Source organism: Lithobates pipiens, unplaced genomic scaffold (assembly GCF_037356315.1).
Source record: "Lithobates pipiens isolate NorthernLeopardFrog02 unplaced genomic scaffold, aLitPip1_a1.2 Scaffold_23, whole genome shotgun sequence".
Classification (NCBI taxonomy): Eukaryota; Metazoa; Chordata; class Amphibia; order Anura; family Ranidae; genus Lithobates; species Lithobates pipiens.
The window spans coordinates 81135338-81148918 of record NW_027507785.1 but is presented as its reverse complement, the minus strand read 5'-3'; the positions used below and the strand labels follow the sequence as shown (position 1 = coordinate 81148918).

Here is a 13581-nt window from a genome sequence, read left to right as displayed (position 1 = left end):
GCCGAAAGCCTCCGAAGATGAACGGCGCATGTGCACTTAAAGTGGTTGTAAACCCATGGGGGAGAAAAAAAAAAAGCAACCTGCAAGGCAAAGGCATAATGAGCTAGTATGCATAGCATACTAGCTCATTATGAATAACTTACCTGAGAACAAAGCCCCCGAAGCGGTCCTCCGTCTTCATGTGTGCTGCTGCTATGGATCCCAGAGTGACTTCCGGGTCTCGCTGCTCCGGCGCTGTGATTCGCCGGAGCAGCGATGACGTCACTCCCGCGCATGCGCACGGGAGCCGACACTCGTGGCTTATCACCGCGATCTGCGGCCTGCCCAGTGCACCTGCGCGCCGCTGTCTATGGTGCATGCGCCGTAGACAGCGGTGCCTGTCTTTTTGGAAATATCTCCTAAACCGTATAGGTTTAGGAGATATTACTTGGACCTACAGGTACGCCTTAATCTAGGCTTAACTGTAGGTCAAAGTGGTTTGTAAAGGGTTTACAACCACTTTAATAGTACCTTCTGCCCTGAGTCCAGGTTCAAGCCCCACCATGCAATTTTTTATTCCGACTATGTCCACTTGGATGGTGGGTCTTGAAACTGGACTCAGTGCGCAGGCGCCGTTCATCTTCAGAGACGTTCGGCATCTCCTTGTCCTCCGTACTGCGCAAGTGCAGTACAGGACAGACACTATCCGATGGGGGACAGTATTCCACAAGACACCGGCACCTGCAGATCAGCTTCTGCTGTAAATTAGTATCCATGTTCCGCTAAAAACAGACAGATGGGAATCCTAGCAGATTGGATGGCAGTCTTGTGTAAACGGCAGTCAGTCTGTTTACATCTGGCCACCCATAGAGGAGAGGGGGCTGTGTCTGTGTCCGCTCTGCATAAGCAGGGCAGACACAGATCAGCCATCCACATTCTTAGTGGGGATTAGCGGACAGATTCCCCGCTGAGCAGGTGGACTCCTGGTAGCATGGAAGGGCCTAAGTGGGCCAATAAACTGATATTTTGTTTACTATGAAAAGATAAAAAGAAAAATAGAACAGAAAAGAATAAAATAAAACAGAAAAAACATTTAGATTTAAAAAGCTATTACAGCCACCCTTTGCTTGCAGAAAGGGGGGCAATATTTTTAGTAAATATACCTGGGTTTTCCGAATTATCTTTCATATATTGCGATCAAAATACTTAACCTCTTCCCGCCCATGCTATAGCTGAATGACAAATACAGCGCTGGCTTAGTTTGCCAAGAGGGCTTCTACGGACATCTTCATGTGATCCCGCTTCCCACGTGCCTCCTGTGATAGCTGGGTCCTTTGGACTTAGCTGATCACAGATTGGGGTAAAGGGCCAATCACAGTGGCCCTTTACCATGTGATCAGCTGTGCTCAATGACAGCTGATCACGGACGTAAACACAAGCTGACAGCCTGAAGAGAGAAGAAGAAAGCCGATAACTGGCTTGTGTTAAAAGGGACATCGGCACTGATTAGCAGTGTCCTGATTATCAGTGCAGTCCCAACAGTGCCCACCAGTGCTGCAAACAGTGCCTTCCAATCAGTGCCCACCAGTGCCTTCTAATCAGTGCTGCCAATTAGTACTCACCAGTGCCTTCTAATCAGTGCTGCCAATTAGTACTCACCAGTGCTTTCTAATCAGTGCTCACAATCAGTGCCCACCAGTGCCTTCTAATCAGTGCTGGCAATGAGTGCCGGCTATAAGAACCCATCAATGCACCCTCATCAGTGCCTACCAGTGCCACCTATCAGTGCAGCCTCATCAGCACATATTAATGAAGGAGAAAAATTACCTGATTGCAAAATTTTATAACAAACTATGAGTATGGGGGTGGGGTTGTTGGGCAACATTCCTAGCCTAAACATTTTTTACCATAATGCAAGGAATGCATTAACCACTTGACCTCTGGAAGGTTTACCCCCCTTCATAACCAGGCCACTTTTTGCGATATGGCACTGCGTTACTTTAACTGACCATTGTGTGGTCATGCAACACTGTACCCAAATAAAATGCATGTCCTTTTTTCTCACAAATTTTTTTTGGGCTATCACCTCTGTGGTTTTTATTTTTTTGCACTATAAACAAAAAGAAAGACTGACAATTAAAAAAAAAATAATAATATTATATAAATTATAATATTTTTTTTTTACTTTCTGCTATAAAACCTATCCAATAAAAAAATTGAAAACAATAAAGCGTATATTGATTGCTTTATGTGAACGTTATAGCATATACAAATGATGGGATATATACTGGAATTGTATTTATTTATTTTACTACTAATGTCGGTGATCAGCGACTTATAGTGGGACTGCAATATTGCGGCGGAAAATTCAGACACTAACTGACCATTTTGACACTTTTTGGGGAGCAGTGACACCAATACAGTGATCAGTGCTAAAAATATACACTGTACTAAATCACATTGGCTGGGAAGGGGGTTAAACATCTAGGGCGATCAAAGGGATAAATGTGTGCCTAGCCAGTGTTTTGGTGTACACTGAGTGCTGTTTTTACTAGGGGAAGAAATGTATTATAGTCACAGAATCCATCCCTTCCACCCTGTCAGAATGGATATCTACCCTGTTTATATAGGCAGATGACCGTTCTGTGTTCTTTACCAATGATTGGTGGGTGCTAGAGGACATTGAGTGCCTGACACCTGCAGATCGGCTTCTGCTGTGAATAGTCATAGCAGAAGCAGCGCACGCACCCCCTGCAGGCAGAAATTCCAAATCACACACACACACACACACACACACACACACACACACACACACACACACACACACACACACACACACACACGTGGTTTAGGCTTTAGAACCATTTTAATCCTTAGGGAGTATCTCACCAAAAATGAAAGTTTTGTTGCAGAGGATGCCTAAAACCCAACTTGCATCTTAATGCAGAGATCTTTACACAAGCAAGAAATGACAATTCTGGGCGCTTTACGTACACCAACTGTATACGGAATACCTCCAGGCTGCCATATTGCATTGAATTCTACAGAAAATCTCAGAACTACACTTTGAAAAGGGAGTTCCCTTTGTAATAGTACAAGTAATTTGTAATAACATTGAATTACAATAAGGATTGTATATGCTATATAATCCTAAATAATCCTTTTTTTTTGTTACTATATTTTTTTTAACACAAAAATGAAGTTACCCTTTAAATGGGAAAATAAGCACAAATGATTAAAGTGTACCTGTATTCCATCCATTATCCAAAGTTGTGTACACAAGTTCAGCTGCATCGTGGAGCAACAGAACCTCCATGGTCAAGAGCTGGGCCCACCATGTACTGTACATTAAGGTTACCCATCATTCAGATGGGCCCATAGGGAGTGGTGGTCCCCAGTTTGGACACTTTTTCACAGTATATTATCTGCGTTTCAAAGCACTCTACAACAACAGTGATATGATGGAGGACCACGCTTGTATACTGTACCCTTCGGAGGAGCTACATTTGGATGGTGTCACTGGCTGCCATCCTGTGAGACAGAAGCATTTACGAAGCTCCGTTCTGTCTTTATGAGCCAGTGCATATCGGCATTATACGGCGGCGGGACAGCTCTTTCCCGCTAAACGCTATAGCTGTACGGCGGTCCCTTTAACAGCTACAGCGTGGCAGGGGAGCTGGTCCATGTGGTCGGTGCCCACAATGTCCGCCGGCCACCCAAGATTGCTACACAGAGAGCCAGAATGGGCATCTGTCAATGTAAATAAACAGATATCCATTCTGACAGGGGAGTTCAGAGTGATCCTCTGTTCCTAAAGATTAAGAACAGCGATCTCTTTTACTCCCAGTCAGTCTCCCCCCCCCCCCCACCAGTTAGAAACACCTCCCAGAAAACACATTTGACCCCTCAATCGCCTCCTAGTGTTAACCCCTTCTCTGCCGGGTGCCTGAATAGGGGGTGTCAGCAGCAGCCATGGAAAGATCCATGCTATGCATGACTAGAGTCATGGTCATAGAGGGTCATAGAGGGTTGGTCATTGGTCATAGAGGGGGGTGGCGCCCGTATGGACGCACCACCACTGGGTAAGTGTAACATGTTTGTTGTTTAGAAAACAAATCCAACATTTAAAATCACTTTAGGGGCGCTATGAAGGGAAGATCAGCATCTGAACCAAGAGAAGCTGGAGGCGGATAGATTAGAGGTAATATAAGGAATTACAATTACATTTAAAGTAAAAGTTTACTAGTATTGTGCATTATATTTAGCTCTATTTAAAGCGGGAGTCCACCGGGACTCCGCGTTTTTTTTTTTTTTTTTTAAAAGCCAGCAGCTACAAATACTGCAGCTGCTGACTTTTAAATAGTGACACTTACCTGTCCAGCGCGCCCGCGATGTCGGCACCCGAAGCCGATCGCTCGCTCGGCTGCCGGGTCCCGCCGCCATCTTGGGTATGGGAATCAGGAAATGGAGCCTTTCGGCTTCATTTCCCGGTTCCCTACTGCGCATACGCGAGCCGCGCGGCGCAATCCGGACGGTCCCCGCTGCCTCTGGGAGCTGTGTGTTTCCCAGCAGGCAGCGGGGCACTTGCTGAAGGGGGCGGGGCATTGCGGAACGGGGGCGTAACCTACGCTCGTTCCGCAGACAGCTAGCCCGGAAGTGGGTGCAGTTACCTGGATTATCCAGGTAACTGCACCCCCCTCCCCCCTGAAAGGTGCCGATTGTGGCGCCGGAGGGGGGGAGGGATCAGATGAGCGGAGGTCCATTTTAGGGTGGACCTCCGCTTTAACTCTAGCTTCTTTGTTACCTCCTCTCATGCTCGCCTTCAGGGCTTCTCCAGAGCCTCTCCTATCCTCTGGAACTCCCTGCCCCGGTATATCCGATCATCCCCTAACCTGTCCACCTTTAGGAGATCACTGAAAACTCACTTATTCAGGGAAGCCTATCCCACACCCACCTAACAACAACTGTCCCCGAGCCACCCCCATCAAATCATTCCCCGCATTACGTATTGTACCAACCCTCTCTTTAGAATGTAAGCTCTATGAGCCGGGCCCTCCTGTCCCTTGTGTATTGAACTGTACTGTAATTGTGCTGTCCCCCCTCTACATTGTAAAGCGATGCGTAAACTGTTGGCGCAATATTAATCGTCTATTATAATAATAATAATATTTAAAATGATTATATCCATGCAATAAAGTCTCAGCCTTTAAGCATATGTCCCTGTACCCCAAGTCTGGCACAAAGAATACATCCCCGTACCCAAGTCTGCCACAGAGCATACATCCCCGTACCCAAGTCTGGCACAGAGCATGCGTCCCCATACCCAAGTCTAGCACAGAGCATGCGTCCCCATACCCAAGTCTGGCACAGAGCATGCGTCCCCATGCCCAAGTCTGGCGCAGGGCATGCGTCCCCATGCCCAAGTCTGGCGCAGAGCATGCGTGCCCATGCCCAAGTCTGGCGCAGGGCATGCGTCCCCATGCCCAAGTCTGGCGCAGGGCATGCGCCCCCATGCCCAAGTCTGGCGCAGGGCATGCGTCCCCATGCCCAAGTCTGGCGCAGGGCATGCGTCCCCATGCCCAAGTCTGGCGCAGGGCATGCGTCCCCATGCCCAAGTCTGGCGCAGAGCATGCGTCCCCGTAGCCAAGTCTGGGGCAGAGCATACGTCCCCGTACCCAAGTCTGGGGCAGAGCATACATCCCCGTACCCAAGTCTGGGGCAGAGCATACATCCCCGTACCCAAGTCTGGGGCAGAGCATACATCCCCGTACCCAAGTCTGGGGCAGAGCATACATCCCCGTACCCAAGTCTGGGGCAGAGCATACGTCCCCGTACCCAAGTCTGGGGCAGAGCATACGTCCCCGTACCCAAGTCTGGGGCAGAGCATACATCCCCGTACCCAAGTCTGGGGCAGAGCATACATCCCCGTACCCAAGTCTGGGGCAGAGCATACATCCCCTTACCCAAGTCTGGGGCAGAGCATGCATCCCTGTACCCAAATCTGGGGCAGAGCATACGTCACTATTTCAGCCTGTCATTAAATTGTGAAAGGCTGCTGGCAGCAGGCTGTATGCTACACCTGTGACTCCTAGGTAGAAAAATATGTTCATATTTACACTATACGGCCCTCTTGAAACCATGTGCATTACCCTTCTTGTGTCCACATACATTGTTTCTCTTTTGCCAAGGCCTGATGAAGGGGGTGGAGTTAGAGTCCCAAAACGCGTTAGCTTGGCAAACCATTTGTCATTGTATTTATCCTGTATTTGGACTTGAATATTACAATGTGGTGCTTCGATTCTATATTACGATATAGAATATTACGATGTGGTGCTTCGCAGCAGAAGCCCTGCGATATGTACAATCTGCCAACCCAATATTCAGATTACATAGTTAGGTTGAAAAAAGACACAAGTCCATCCGGTTCAACCATAAAAAAATAATTAAGTTTCTCTTTTTTTACACTACTACCATAATATCAGATGATAACGACGCTATAAAGTAAGCACATGGGGAGTCTTCAGGCCTCCTATCCACTCTCCTAAGCAACTGCTACCTAGGTTAGATGACCTTACGTATAGAGTTGCCACCTCATCCCTTTAAACCCGAACACATATGAATTACACAGGTTCTGAGGCTAATTAAATGCAGATAAGGCATCAAGTGAGTTTAATTACCACCTTTAATCAGCCTCAGAACCTGTGTAATTCATGTGTGTTCGGGTTTAAAGGGATGAGGTGGCAACCCTACTTACGTACCGTCTCCCAGCTACTGAGTGTGCAGCGGATAAGGTCAAGCACTTGACAAAGGCAGCAACAAAAGCAATACAGCAAAGCAAGGAGGCAAATATAAATATTTCACAAGTAAGCCTGCAGAATCATAATCAATGAAGAGTTTAATATGAGCTCAGTGGTGACTGGTTCTCTTTAAAGCCCTGCTGGACCGCTATACTTGCAGAGGAACTGCTGCACTGCCCACACATTGCTTTTTAGGAATATTATTTTGCATGCGACGCGCTTGACTGACAAGCATTTATTTATGGACTTCGAATTCCCAGCAATCAATTTCCCCGTCCTTCTGATAAGGCGAATGAGCCGAGTGCATGTATGTAAATAGGGTTACTGCACCTCTTAAGGAAGTATGGCGCTACCAAACTACCATAGTACATATTTAAAATGAATTAATCTATTTTTTTTTTTATGCAAAGCCGTGGTTGCCAGGCAACATAATTTCAACACAATGGTCTACTCTACCCTGATCCTGAAGCAAAAAACAGAACAATTATATGACTACTGCCTGTTCTGTGACAACGTGACATGATTTCTGAGCTCACGGACGTGACGGATCGAGTGCTCAGCATCTGGAAAAAGGGAAATCTACTATTATTTATTGCAGCCATTTATACAGCCCAGTCAATGTAGGCAGTGCTTTATGTACCATCTATTCACATCAGTCAGTCCCTGCCCTCCAAGAGCTTACAATCTAATTTCACTATCATATACACTATCTCACAAAAGTGAGTACACCCCTCACATTTTTGTAAATATTTTATTATATCTTTTCATGTGACAACACTGAAGAAATGACACTTTGCTACAATGTAAAGTAGTGAGTGTACAGCTTGTATAACAGTATAAATTTGCTGTCCCTCAAAATAACTCAACACACAGCCATTAATGTCTAAACCGCTGGCAACAAAAGTGAGTACACCCCTAAGTGAAAATGTCCAAAGTGTCAATATTTTGTGTGGCCACCATTATTTTCCAGCACTGCCTTAACCCTCTTGGGCATGGAGTTCACTAGAGCTTCACAGGATGCCACTGGAGTCCTCTTCTACTCCTCCATGATGACATCACAGAGCTGGTGGATGTTAGAGATCTTGTGCTCTTCAACCTTCCGTTTGAGGATTCCCCACAGATGCTCAATAGGGTTTAGGTCTGGATACATGATTGGCCAGTCCATCACCTTTACCCTCAGCTTCTTTAGCAAGGCAGTGGTTGTCTTGAGGTGTGTTTGGGGTTGTTATCATGTTGGAATACTGCCCTTTGGCCCAGTCTCTGAAGGGAGGGCATCATGCTCTGCTTCAGTATGTCACAGTACATGTTGGTATGCATGGTTCCCTCAATGAACTGTAGCTCCCCAGTGCCGGAAGCACTCATGCAGCCCCAGATCATGACACTCCCACCACCATGCTTGACTGTAGGCAAGACACACTTGTCTTTGTACTCCTCACCTGGTTGCCACCACACACACTTGAAACCATCTGAACCAAATAAGTTTATATTGGTCTCATCAGACCACAGGACATGGTTCCAGTAAACCACATCCTTAATCTGCTTGTCTTTAGAAAACTGCAGGCTTTCTTGTGCATCATCTTTAGAAGAGGCTTCCTTCTGGGATGACAGCCATGCAGACCAATTTGATGTAGTGTGCAGTGTATGGTCTGAGCACTGACATGCTGATCCCCCACCCCTTCAACCTCTGCAGTAATGCTGGCAGCACTCATACGTCTATTTCCCAAAGACAACCTCTGGATATGACGCTGAGCACATGCACTCAACTTCTTTGGTTGACAATGGTGAAGCCTGTTCTGAGTGGAACCTGTCCTGTTGAATCGCTGTATGGTCTTGGCCACCGTACTGCAGCTCAGTTTCAGGGTCTTGGCAATCTTCTTATAGCCTAGGCCATCTTTATGTAGAGAAACAATTCTTCTGAGAGTTCTTTACCATAAGATGCCATGTTGAACTTCTAGTGATCAGTATGAGAGAGTGAGAGCGATAACACTACATTTAATACACCTGCTCCCCATTCACACCTGAGACCTTGTAATACTAACGAGTCACATAACACTGGGGAGGCAAAATGGAAAATTGGGCCCAATTTGGACATTTTCACTTAGGGGTGTACTCACTTTTGTTGCCAGCGGTTTAGACATTAATGGCTGTAAGTTGAGTTATTTTGAGGGGACAGCAAATTTACACTGTTATACAAGCTGTACACTTACTACTTTACATTGTAGCAAAGTGTCATTTCTTCAGTGTTGGCACATGACAAGGTATAATAAAATATTTACAAAAATGTGAGGGGGTGTACTAACTTTTGTGACACACTGTAATATATATATATATATATATATATATATATATATATATATATACACATACATATTATATCTCTCTCTCTCTCTCTATACACACACACACACACACACACACACACACACACACACACACACACACACACACACGTCAAAAGTATTGGGACATCTGCCTGTACGAGCGCATGAACTTTAATGGCATCCCAGTCTTACTCCATAGGGTTCAATATTGAGTTGGCCCACCCTTTGCAGCTATAAAAGCTTCAACTCTTCTTGGAAGGCTGTCCAGAAGGTTTAGGAGTGTGTCTATGGACCTTGCTTGTTGCATTGGTCCAAATCATTTGGTGGAGGGGGGATTATGGTGTGGTATCCTTTTTCAGGGGTTGGGCTTGGCGTCAGCATAAAAAGACATTTTGGAAAAATGTCATGCTCCCAACTTTGTGGTAACAGTTTGGGGATGGCCCCTTCCTGTTCCAAACATGACTGCGCACCAGTGCACAAAGCAGGGTCCATGGATGAGCAAGTTTGGGGTGGAGGAACTTGACACTGACACTTTTTGGGGACCAGTGGTACTAATACAGTGATCAGTAATAAAAATATGCACTGCCACTGTACCAATGACACTGGCAGGGAAGGGGTTAACATTAGAAGCGAGCAAAGTCTTTTACTAGGAGAAGAGATTACATTTATTCTCTGCTTTGCAGGAACACAAACTCCATTTCTTCCCCTCTGTCACAATGGTGATCTGCCTTGCTTACATAGGCAGATTGCAGTTCTGTGTCTCTGCCTGATGATTGATGGGTGCTTGTGGACATCGAGTACCCGGCACCCACCGTTCGGCTTTTGCTGAGTGTAACCACAGCGAGAGTGTGCAGCCGACAGTACACATGCATGCCTACTGCCCAGAAGTGTGGGATCACATATATATATATACACACACACACATGATCCTGCGCACAGCTGCTGCCTTGAAGCTGCTATAGGGCAGTCGGCAAGTAGTTAATAAACTACACTCAGTGGAAAACACAAACTGCAAAAACACCACTTAGGCCATAGACGAGTCAAAATCCGAAAGTTCCGTCAAGCAAAAAAAGAAAATAGCTCAGACTGTGCCACCAAGGGAACTCGTTTTTCTAATAAAAATCCATCAGGTTGGATCAGGCACTTTTGATTGTGGCACGAAAATTGCATGTCACAGCTGGCACAATAATGATGTGAAAAACTAATTGGAATTTTTCTGTTCGCTTTTTGCATCGGCTATGGCAGGGGTCAGCAACCTTTTTCCATCTGTGTGAATTTATGGAGGGCTGCATTCACCTGCTAATAAATGATGATGGCTGTGGATGGGGGGGACGGGAAGGACGGGGGGGGGGGGGGGGGGGGTACAATGGTGGCTGTGGACAGGGTTGCCGACCCTGCTCTATGGCCTGCTTTACCCATTCGCTACTCAAACTGCTCTACATGCTTTTAAAAAGCTTCCGGAATGTTCTGAGGAGCTTTGATGCCACACTTCTAGCACCCTTTGCCTTCAGAATAGAACGCTGAACAAAGATCTTGTTGGGTTGTCTTTTTTTAGCAAACTATTAAAGGTAGGGTGACTAGACATCCCCGATTTCCGGGGACAGTTCCCGGATTGAGGACACTGTCTCCGGACCAAGTCTGTCCCTGGTTTTGTCCCCGGATTGGATTTTAACAGGGACTGGGGCAATTTCAAAGACAGTCAGTGCAGAATAAAAATAAATAAATAAGAATTACACATCTCCGCTTCGCCACTCCTACTAGCTTAGGGGGGTTATTTTTTTCTATTATCTGTGCCCCTTTCTGATGATTATGTGCTAGTCGGAGCAGAGGGAATATTTCTTCAGTTTTTGGCACATGCCCATTCAGCTCTGCTTGCATGTTCTTCTGCCTTGCCTCAAGTCCTGGCCAGCCACCTGCCTGCTTATCTCCTTGCCTTCCCTGGTCGGAGTAATTTTCCTCCGCTCCCCACCCAGTAGTAGCCGGGGCCTGGAGAGTAAGACTTGACACGCTGTGAGGCGGGCGATGGGTAGAGAGTCACTGATTGGCACCATTACCAGTAAAAAAAAATGTCCCCGGATTTCATTTTAAAAATCTGGTCACCTTATATTAAGGCCCTCATAAATGGCTTGAATTTTGTCCAATTGAATCAGCCAAATATTCGAGGTGTTGGTATCCCTGCAAGCACCAACTGAATCAAAAAAATTTAAATAAAATCGACTGAGCCAGGTGAGATATTATCAGCCAAATGCTGATTAATCCCGCCAGTCAGCCGTGGGTGCCTACATACAGTAGTTGGCAGCGGGAGGTTAGCATGCATGAGGGAATCAACTGATTTTCACTTGTCCAGCCAACAGGTTAGACCAGAGAAACCCAAACTGGCTATGGCCAGCTTTAGTCTCTTTTAGCTTACCAAACACCAGCCAAATTCTGCTATCAACTTGTTTAAACAAACAGCCAACACTCCGTGTATTCAACACTTTCAGAGTGGGACTGAGACTCGGGGAAACCCTGCGATTCAGTGTCGGTTCCCACATCGCACAGTTGTTCACACTGAGGTCTACAAACCGCTGGGGGTGTCAATGTAAAGTTAATGACACCCCCAGATCGGTTCGCAGATCGCAGTGCCAACTGAGAAATGGTGCAGAAATTGGATCGCGTAGGAGTGAACACCCATGCGATCCGATTTCAGTGCAGACCAAAAAAGGGTCCTGCGTCATTTTGGTGTGAATGCGATGCAATTTCAGCCACAGTTTGTATAGCTGAAATCGCATCACACGGACATGTGATCTGCAAAGCAATGAGCTGCGAATCACGTGCAATGTCTGTAATGCAATACTTTCTGTCACACCATATTTGCGCAGCAGTCTTAGAAGTGCACTTTTTTGGGGAAAACATTTTTTTTTTTTGAATGAAAAAATAAGACACCAATAAAGTTAGCCCAATTTTTTTATATTGTGAAAGATAATGTTACGCCGAGTAAATTGATACCCAACATGTCACACTTCAAAATTGCACCCGCTCGTGGAATGGCAACAAACTTTTACCCTTAAAAAGCTCCATAGGCGACATTTAAAAAAATTCTACAGGTTGCATGTTTTGAGTTACAAAGGAGGTATAGGGCTAGAAATATTGATCTCGTCCTACCGATTGCGGCAATACCTCAGATGTGTGGTTTGAACAGCGTTTTCATATGCGGGTGCTACTCACGTATGCTTTCTGGAACTGGGAAGCCCTGGAACTGACCAGACTGGTGTGAACAATGCCATTGGAAATCATGTAACTTACTTTCCAATATGTTTTTGATGCAGAAAAAAAAAACGCACTGGACTGCGTGTGGTGTAAACTGCACTTAAAAGTTTTTTTTTTTTATTGCTTCTGGTTTTCTGGCCTAAGCCAAAAGTATGTCATAAATTCCAGGAGCCTTCATGTGCATTTTTTTTTCTATTTCATATGTTAGTTGAATCATCTGCCCTTAGGGCTATTTCACAAGGGGCGGATCCGTGATGATCTGCCCCGTGGACATCCGCTCTGCTCAGCAGGGATCGCTCTGTCGATCCCCGCTGAGCAGGAAGATGACAGGTATGTCTCTGCACACTGCGCAGGGATGGACCTGTCAGAGTGCCGCTCTACCCAATGGGACATCGGATGAGGACGGACCACAGAGTCCGTCGTCACCCGATCCGATGACGGATGGAAAAATCGTTTTTTTTCTCCGTCACACTTTTTCGCATCGGAGCAGTTCGGATGTCAGAGGACACATCACTGCTGACATCCGACGCTCCATAGAGGTCTATGGAGCATCCGTTCAGGTCCGCCTGTCAGTTTTTTAGGTGGACCTGAACGGATGCTCCATAGGCATCCGTTCAGGTCCGCCTAAAAAACTGACAGGCGGACCTGAACGGATCATTCGTCTGAAAGAGGCCTTACTGAATACGGCCAAGGATAGAAATGCTAAGGTGGTATTTTTCAAAGTAGTTTCTCACCAAAATAAATCACGGAGACATGGACGGATGTGGAAGTTTGCTTTGAATATTAAAAATGAATTACCGTATGTACTTGAGTATAAGCTGAGTTTTTCAGCACATTTAAAGAAAAAAGTCCCGAAAATGGAGCTGAAAGGGGCGGGGCTGTCCCGCTGGGTGCCGCACATGTATCCGCCCAGCGCCCGTCAGTTTCCCCTCCCTCTCATGCTGTGTCTCAGAGATCTGAATCCCTGTGCAGCCGCTGTAACGATCCCCGCCTCCTAGACCGCCTCTTGTGACAGGTGGCACACTGATCCAATGCTAGGAATCGCGGCTGCACGGCGATTCAGATCCAGCTCTGACACACAGCGTGACATTTCATTACCAGGCACTGGTAGGCTGTACCTGATGGGCACTGGCAGGCTGCATGTCATGGGCACTGATTGAGCTAATGTTTTTGTACTTTTAAAGTTACTGTTGATACCATTACTGTTTTTCTTTGAAATAAATATTCAAAAACAT

General features: G+C 46.1%; 1 protein-coding gene across 1 annotated transcript in view; it reads right to left on the bottom strand.

Moving 5' to 3' along the window:
- ATXN7 (ataxin 7) overlaps positions 1–13581 on the bottom strand; it is a 176008-nt gene that overhangs the window by 153948 nt on the left and 8479 nt on the right. The window lies entirely within an intron of this gene.